At 37.3% G+C, this 8,598-nt stretch overlaps 1 pseudogene; it reads left to right on the forward strand.

The window, feature by feature from the left end:
- Positions 1-6,804: 6,804 nt before the first annotated feature.
- On the forward strand, positions 6,805-7,075 carry LOC125094044 (NADH dehydrogenase [ubiquinone] 1 alpha subcomplex subunit 1-like; annotated as a pseudogene).
- The last annotated feature ends 1,523 nt before the right edge of the window (positions 7,076-8,598 follow it).

An 8,598-nucleotide genomic window follows, 5' to 3' on the forward strand; every position in this document is an offset into this window, starting at 1 on the left:
CTCTCTCCTTTTCTCTCTTTGCCTCCCCCACCCCCATGCCCTATGCAGGTGAGGGCAGGCAGTGTCTTTCTCTTTCTCTCTCTCAAAAATAAAGTACTGAAAGGGAAAAAAAAAACAACTTGTAAACTTTGAATTCTATACCCTGCAAAAATATCTTCCCCAAACTTTGGAAAACAAAGTAAAAACTGTCAGAAACAAAATTTTCAGAACTCTGGATAATAATAAAAGGAATGCTGAATTATGAAAAAGGCAACCAAAAAATGGTAGTAAAGATTTGCGGCATTTCTACTCACCCTGGCCCCATGCATCCCTCGTTCCAGGGTAGTCCTCATGATGGCAGCCTGTATTACCACTGTGAGATCCTGGGCCTCGGCCTCAGAGAGAGAAGAGTACACCACATTTTCAAAGAACTATGTTGGTCTGTTCTAACTTGTGCGGGGGCTACTGGAAGGTCTTGCTTTTTTTCCCCCTAACTTGGAAGTCATCAGGGCAGAAAAGTGGTTATACAGTTGGAACTTCTTGTAATCCTTGCAAGGCAAATGTACTACTGCTATTGCCTTGGCAAAAGAATACAGCTGAGGCAAGCAGTAGATGTGCCTAAAGCCTGGAAGGAAAAGCTGGAAAGAGGTTTTTTTTGTTTTGTTTTGTTTTTTGTTTTTGTTTTTGTTTTTTTCAAATTAGAGCATTCAAAGTAATTATGTATGCCGAGGAGCCAAGAAAGCTATGCATATGCCCAAAGTGGGATGCTTGCTTAGAAAAGACTTGGAAAGACACTAAACTTTCACCCTGGCTGATCTCTAGGCTCAGCATTGGCAAGAAGTAGAGGCTCAGCATTGTAAATGGCCTGTCAAAACCCTGAAGGAGTGCCCCAAAACAGGCTGAGAGTGTTTTTTTCATTTCTTTCTTTATTTGTCTTGTTCCTTTGGTTACAGATTCTTAAATCTCTGTCAAAACACCACCTGATCACAAGCTAAAGGGACAGAGGCTTCAGAAATATCACATGAGAAAGAATATGGACTTTACAGAAATAGTTTTTAAAGGCCACTAAAAAACTAAACAGCTACAGTCCACAACTAACAACAAAATAAACCCTAAAACGGACAAAATCTGATTTCCAGAGTTGCCATATTATATTCAAAATGCTCAGTTGTCAACAAAAATTAGGAAGCATATAAAGTAACAAAAAGTATAGCCCATTCATAGAAAAAATCAACAAAAACTGTGTCTGGGAGTGACTGTGTGGCTCACAGGGTTAAGCCTCTGCCTTCAGGTCACGATCTCAGGGTCCTGAGATTGAGCCTTGCATCAGGCTCTCTGCTCAGCGGGGAGCCTGCTTCCCCCCCACCCTCTGCCTGCCTCTCTGCCTACTTCTGATCTCTCTATGTCAAATAAATAAATAAAATCTTAAAAAAAAAAGGTGTCTGACAAGGCACAGATATTGAACTTACTAGATGAGACTTTAAATAAACTATTTAAAATATGCTCAAAGAGCTAAAGGAAACCAGAGAAGAAAAGCTAAAGGGAAAAGGGAAAATAACATCTCAATGAATAGGGAATATCAATAAAGAAACATAAATTGTAAAAAGGAACCAAACAAAAATTATGGAACTATGGGACTACTAGGTGGCTCAGTCATTAAGCATCTGCCTTCAGCTCGGGTCATGATGTCCTGGGTTTGAGCCCTGTGTTGGGCTCCCTGCTTTATGGGAAGCCTGCTTCTCCCTCTCCCACTCCCCCTGTTTGTGTTCCCTCTCTCACTGTCTCTCTCTCTCAAATAAATAAATAAAATCTTTAAAAAAATAAAATTCTGGAACTTCAGAGTGCGATAATTGAAATGAAAAAATAAATTAACAGATTAGAGCAGATTAAATTAATTTATTAGAAAAAATAAATTAACAGATTATTAAATTAAAATAATTTAACAGACTTGAAAATCCAGTCTGAGGAGCAGAAAGAAATAATTCCAAATCTGGTTTATGGTCAGTAAATAAGAAGCTTGGAAGTCACCACTCCATCTTATAAAGTAAAAAGTAAAGTAAAAAGCGAAACAAACTAAAAAAATCAACAATTCTTAGATCCATAAGAGAAGTGAGGACACCGAGCGAAGCACTGCCCCCAAATTTGGAAAGACTGACAGGTAAACACAGAGACTCAGTTTTCCATACTGGAAACTGAGCTGAAACTTTCCTGAGAACCAGTGCTCGGGGTAGGAAAGCCTAAACATAACTGATGGATTGCTGAATGCTCAGGGTGGATCACGCTGAGAATAAAAACTCCAAGGAAACCAAATAGCTGGGAGGTTCTCACACTTGTTTTATCTCCTAGGCTTCTGCCAGGTTCTCACAGTGTATATTGGAGAAAAATCCACTTGTGCTTATCAGGAAAAGGGGAAAAAAAAACCCTTTTAGAATATGCCTGACCATTCTGTCCTTCTTAACAAGGTCTACTTTCAAGAGAAACTATTTAACCAGATCCATATATGCTGATTTTTTTGTTTTTTGTTTTTTTTTTGTTTGTTTGTTTTTGTTTTTTGTTTTTCCTATCAGAGCCTAATTGGCCTCCAGGAAGGAAATACCCAACGCCAGATGACTCTAGCTTTTCACAGAAAGGCTAGAAAGAAGGGGACAGGGAAAGGAGCTACTCAAGCTCCTTCTATATATATATGTGGGAGAAGGAAACTACCCAATTTCAGCCCACTTTAGCCATCCTGTCTCACCTAAAGGGAGTGGGGACTGAAAATCAGGTGTGAAATGCACAGTCTAGAAGCATAGGCTCACTAAAAGATTGAGACCTAATCATAGGCATATAGAACATTTCCCATTGCCTACACCTTAGCAGTACCTTACTAAAGGCTTATTTACAGCAAATGATTTTACCGAATTTATCATGCTCAGTTATTTTAAAAAAATTACAAGACATACTGAGAAGTAAAAAACACCTCTTAAAAGAGTACTGCAAGCATCAGAACCAGACTCAAATATGGCAAGATGTTCGAATTTTCAGGCAGGGAATTTAAAACAACTATAATTAACATTCTAAAGGCTCTAATAGATAAATTAGGCAACACACAAGCAATGTAAGCAGAGAGATGGAAATTCTAATAAAAAACCCAAAAAGAAATGCTAGAGACTAAAAACACTAACCAAAATGAAGAATGTTTTTGATGGCTTTATTAATAGACTGGAAAAGCTGAGAAAAAAAAATATCTGAACTTGTGAATATCTTAATAGGAACCTCCCAAACTGCAAAGCCAACAGATAAAAGACTGAAAAAAGCAGAACACAATATCCAAGAACTGTGTGACAACTCAGAAGTCCTAACACATACAGCTTAAAACAGAAGATGAAAACAGAATGAGAAAGGAATAGAAGAAATATTTGAAACAATAAGGACTGAGAGTTTCCATAAATTAATGTTGAACACCAAAAACTATACCTAGGCATCTCATTTTCAAACAAACAAGCAAACAAACAAAAACAAAACTGAAAATAAGAGATAAAGAGAATCCTAAAGGAAGCTACAGGTGAAAAAAAAAAGAAAACAAACACCTTACTTATAGAGGAACAAAGATACATCTAAACACAAGACTTCTCACAAACCATTCAAACATAAAGAGAATGATGTGAAATATTTAAAAGGTTCAGAGAAAAAAACCCCACCAAACTAGAATTCTGTATCCTGTGAAATTATCCTTCAAGAGTGAAAAGGAAATGAAGACTTTCTCAAACAAAAATTGATGGAATTTTTTCTCAGTAAACTACCTTGCAAAAAATGTCTCTCTTTAGAGAGAAGAAAAATGATATAAGTCAAAAACTCATATCTACTAAAAGAAAGAAAGAGCACTGGAGAAGGAATAATTGAAGATAAAATAAAGTTATTGTTCTTATGTTTAATTGATCTAATAGATATTAGATATAGATATAGATATAGATGATATAGATATAGATATCTCACAAAACAAACTGAGGGTTGCTGGTGGGAGGGGGGTAGGGAGAGGGTGGTGGGGTTATGGACATTGGGAGGGTACCTGTACCCCTGGGGCTAATAATATATTATATGTTTGCAAAAAAATTTAAAAAATGACACAAGGCAAAAAAAGATTGGAAGACAAAAATAAGAACAAAGGCAACAATTATAAAAGGTAACAGATATGGCAAATATTAATCCAACTATATCAATAATCACTTTGAATATAAATGGTCTAACTGTGCCACTTGTCAGAGTGATTCAGAAAACAAGACCCAGGGGCACCTGGATGGCTCAGTTGGTTAAGCACCCAACACTTGATTTTGGCTGAAGTCATGATCTCAAAGTCATGAGATTGAACCCTGAGTCAGGCTGAGCAGTCAGTGCAGAGTCTGCTTGGGATTCTCTCCCTATGCCCCTTCCTCCACTCCAGTGCACATGCTCTCTCTCTCAAATAGATAAATAAATAAAATCTAAAAAAAAAAAAAAGAGATGTAACTATATGTTGTCTACAAAAGAATTATTTTATTTTAAGAGTTTATTTAATTGACAGAGAGAGAGAGATCACAAGTAGGCAGAGAGGCAGAGAGAGAGAGAGGGGGAAGCAGGCTCCCTGCTGAGCAGAGAGCCCGATGCGGGGTTCTATCCCAGGACCCTGAGGTCATGACCTGAGGTGAAGGCAGAGGATTAACCCACTGAGCCACCCTGGCACCCCAAGAATTTATTTTAAATACAAAAACAGATATAGATTAAAAATAAAGGGATCGAGAAGGAGATAACATGTTAACTCCAAACCAAACAAAGGGGGAATAGCAATATTAATTTCAGACAGAGAAGACTTCATAAAAAGGAAAGTTTTTAGGGATAAAGAGGGGCATTACATAGTATTAAAGGGATCAGTTCTCCAAGAAGACATAACATACCTTAACATATATGCACCAAACAAAAGAGCTTCAAGCAACATCAGGCAAAAAAAGGAATTGCAAGGAGAAATAGATGTATCCATATTATATTTGGAGACTTTAATCTACCTGTATCAGAAATGAACACACCCAGCTCCCAAAAAACCACTGAATACATAGTAGAAATCAGCAATACCACTGATCAACTGGATATAATGCACATCTATAGCTTACTTCATCCAAAAACAGAATACACATTCTTCTCAAGTTCCTATGCAACATTCATCAAGATAGACCATTCTAGGCCATAAAACATACCTTCAAAAATAAGTCAAGCAGAAAGAGTCAATTATCATATGGTTTCACTTATTTGTGGAGCATAACAAATAGCATGGAGGACAAGGGGAGATGGAGAGGAGAAGGGAGTTGAGGGAAATTGGAAGGGGAGGTGAACCATGAGAGACTATGGACTCTGAAAAACGATCTGAGAATTTTGAAGGGGTGGGGGGTGGGAGGTTGGGGGCACCAGGTGGTGGGTATTGTAGAGGGCATGGATTGCATGGAGCACTGGGTGTGGTGCAAAAATAATGAATACTGTTATGCTGAAAAAATAAAAAATTAAAAAAAAAAACATACCTTCAAAAATTAAAAAAAATATAGAAATCATATAATGACTTCTTTTGGACCATAGTGGAATTAAACTAAAATTTAATAACAGAATGAGAGCTGGAAATTCCCCAAATACTCAGAGATCAAACACACTTAAAAAAAAAGATTTTATCTATTTATTTGTCAACTAGAGAGAGAGAGACAGACAGAGCGAGCAAGAGAGGACAAGCATGGGGAGCTACAGGCAGAGGGAGAAGCAGACTCCCTGCTGAGCAAGGATCCCAATTCAAAACTTGATCCCAGGACCCCAGGATCATGACCTGAGCTGAAGGCAGATGCTTAACTGACTGAGCCACGCATCCCTAAACAACACATTTCTAAGTGACACAAGGGTCAAGGAGGAAAACTCAAGAGAAATCTTAAAATACTTGACTTAAATGAAAATGAAAACACAAGTTCTCAAAATCTGTGGGATACAGTGAAAGTAGTGCTTACAGGGAATTTTATAATATTGAATGTACATATTAGAAAAGAAGAAAGATTAGAAATAATCTAAGGTTCTACCCTAGGAAATTAGAATAAGAAGAGCAAATTAAACCCAAACTACACCAAATGGAATAATAAAAATATGAAATCAAAACCCGAATATTAATGGATAAACTCAATGAAACAAATAGCTGGTTTTTGAAAAAAACCAATAAAATTGATAAGCCTTTAGACAGGATAATTAAGAAAAAAAAGAAAGGGCACAAATTACTAATATCAGCAATGAAAGAGAGAACATTAATACAGATCTCATGGACATTAAAAGGACAATAAAGGCATCCTATGAACAACTCTCTGCCCACATTTGATAACCTAGATAAAATGGATACATTTCTTGAAAGACACAATCTACCAAACCTCACACAAGAAGAGATAAAGCTATGTCTATGAAAGAAATTGAATCTAAAATTAATAGCCCTCTAAAAGAGAAAGCACCAGGCCAAGAAGTGTTCAGTGATAAACTAAATGAAATGTTTAGATCATATCAATTTTCTAGACTCTCTTCCAGAAGACAAAAGCAGAGAGAATTCTTTCTGACTCATTCTATAAGCCAGCATACCCTAAAACCAAATACCAAATACCAAAATCTGAAAGCAGACAAAGCTTCATAAGAAAATTACAAATCAATATCTCTTATGAACGTACACACATTCATTGAGAAGAATCCTCAAAAGAAAATTGTCAAATCATATCCAACAATGCATAAAAAGGGTTACATACCACAAGCAAGTGGGATTTATCCCAGGTATGCAAGGCTTTCACATTAGAAAATCAATGAACGATGCTGGGTCTCTTTAAAGGGGCCACAAAGGAAAGGTTTAGCTTTGGTAACCAAGGTGCAATTTGGTTTGAGATTCTGCCTGGGATTGGCGTCTTAGCTGTGTGCTTGTTCATGCCCAACATAGCCACTGTGCGCATCCACAGGTTCACTAATGGGGGCAAGAAAAAAGATTGCCTATTATTCCTATCAGCAGAGTATGATGGAGAGAGATAGGCACATCTCTGGAATTAATTGTTGCTATGGGTCCAAGGGTTTGGAAAGTAGTGATTAAAGAAGAACTTTCCTTTTTTAAAATTTAAATTCAATTAATCAACGTATAATGTATTATTGGTTTCAGAGGTAGAGGTCAGTGGTTCATCAGTCTTATATAATACCCAGTGCTCATTATATCACATGCCCTCCTTAATGTCTTTCACTCAGTTATCCCATCCTTCCACGTCCTTCCCCTCCAGCAACCCTCACTTTGTTTCCTATGACTAAGAGTCTCTTAAGCCTTGTCTCCCTCTCTGGTTTCATCTTGTTTTATTTTTTACTCTCTTCTCCTATGATTCTCTGTTTTGTCTCTTAAATTTCATGTACCAGTGAGATCATATGATAATTGTCTTTCTCTGATTGACTTATTTTGCTTAGCATAATACCCTCTAGTTCCATCCACATTGTTGCAAATGGCAAGATTTCATTTTTTTTTTTTTTTGGTGGCTGAGTAATATTCTATTGTGTGTGTGTGTGTGTGTGTGTGTGTAAAATGTGTATTATATATATATATATATATATACATCTAATATACATGTGTGTATGTACATACACACACTTGTATATATGCAGTTCAGTCTTTCTAGGTTGTTGTTAGGAACTTATCCATTTCTTCTAGGTTGTCTAAGATGTTAGCCTCTCCTTGCTCATGGTAGTCTCTTACAATCCTTTGTATTTTTGTGGTATTCATTGTAATAGCTCATCTTTCTTCTTTTTTCACATTTAAATTGAATTTAAATTCAATTAGCCAAGGTATAGTTTTTGAGGTAATGGTCAATGAATCATTAGTTGCATATAACACCCAAGGCTGATCATCACATGTCCCCTCCTTAATACCTATCAGCTAGTTACCCTCCCCCAATGTACCCTCCTCTATTTTGTTTCCTATGATTTAGTCTCCCATGGTTTGTCTCCCTCTCTGATTTCTTCCCATTCAGTTTTCCCTCCCTTCCCCTGTGGTCCTCCACACTATACCCTGTGTTCCACATATAAGTGAAACCACATGATTATTGTCATTCTCTGCTTGACTTATTTCATTTAGCATAATCTCCTCCAGTTCCATCCATGTTGACACAAATGGTGGGTATTCATCCCTTCTGATGGCTGAGTACTATTCTATGGTATGTATGTACCACATCTTCTCTATACATTCATCTCTCGAAGGACACCTCAGCTCCTTCCACAGTTCTGCTCTTGTGGACAGTGCTGTTATAAACATTGGGGTGCATGTGTTTCTTCTTTTCACTACATCTGTATCTTTGGGGTAAATACCCAGGAGTGCAATGGCTGGGTCATAGGGTAGCTCTATTTTTACTTTGTGAGGAACCTCCATGCTGTTTTCCAGAATGATTGCACCAGCTTTCTTTCCCACCAACAGTGTGAGAGTGTCCCCCTTTCTCCACATCCTCGCCAACACTTGCTTCCTGTCTTGTTAATTTTAGCCATTCTAACTGCTGGAAGGTGATATCTCATTGTGGATTTGAATTCCCTGATGACATGTGATCTGGAGCATTTTTTCATGGTCTACTGGCCATTTGGATG

This window comes from Lutra lutra, chromosome 2, assembly GCF_902655055.1.
Source record: "Lutra lutra chromosome 2, mLutLut1.2, whole genome shotgun sequence".
NCBI classification, from domain to species: domain Eukaryota; kingdom Metazoa; phylum Chordata; class Mammalia; order Carnivora; family Mustelidae; genus Lutra; species Lutra lutra.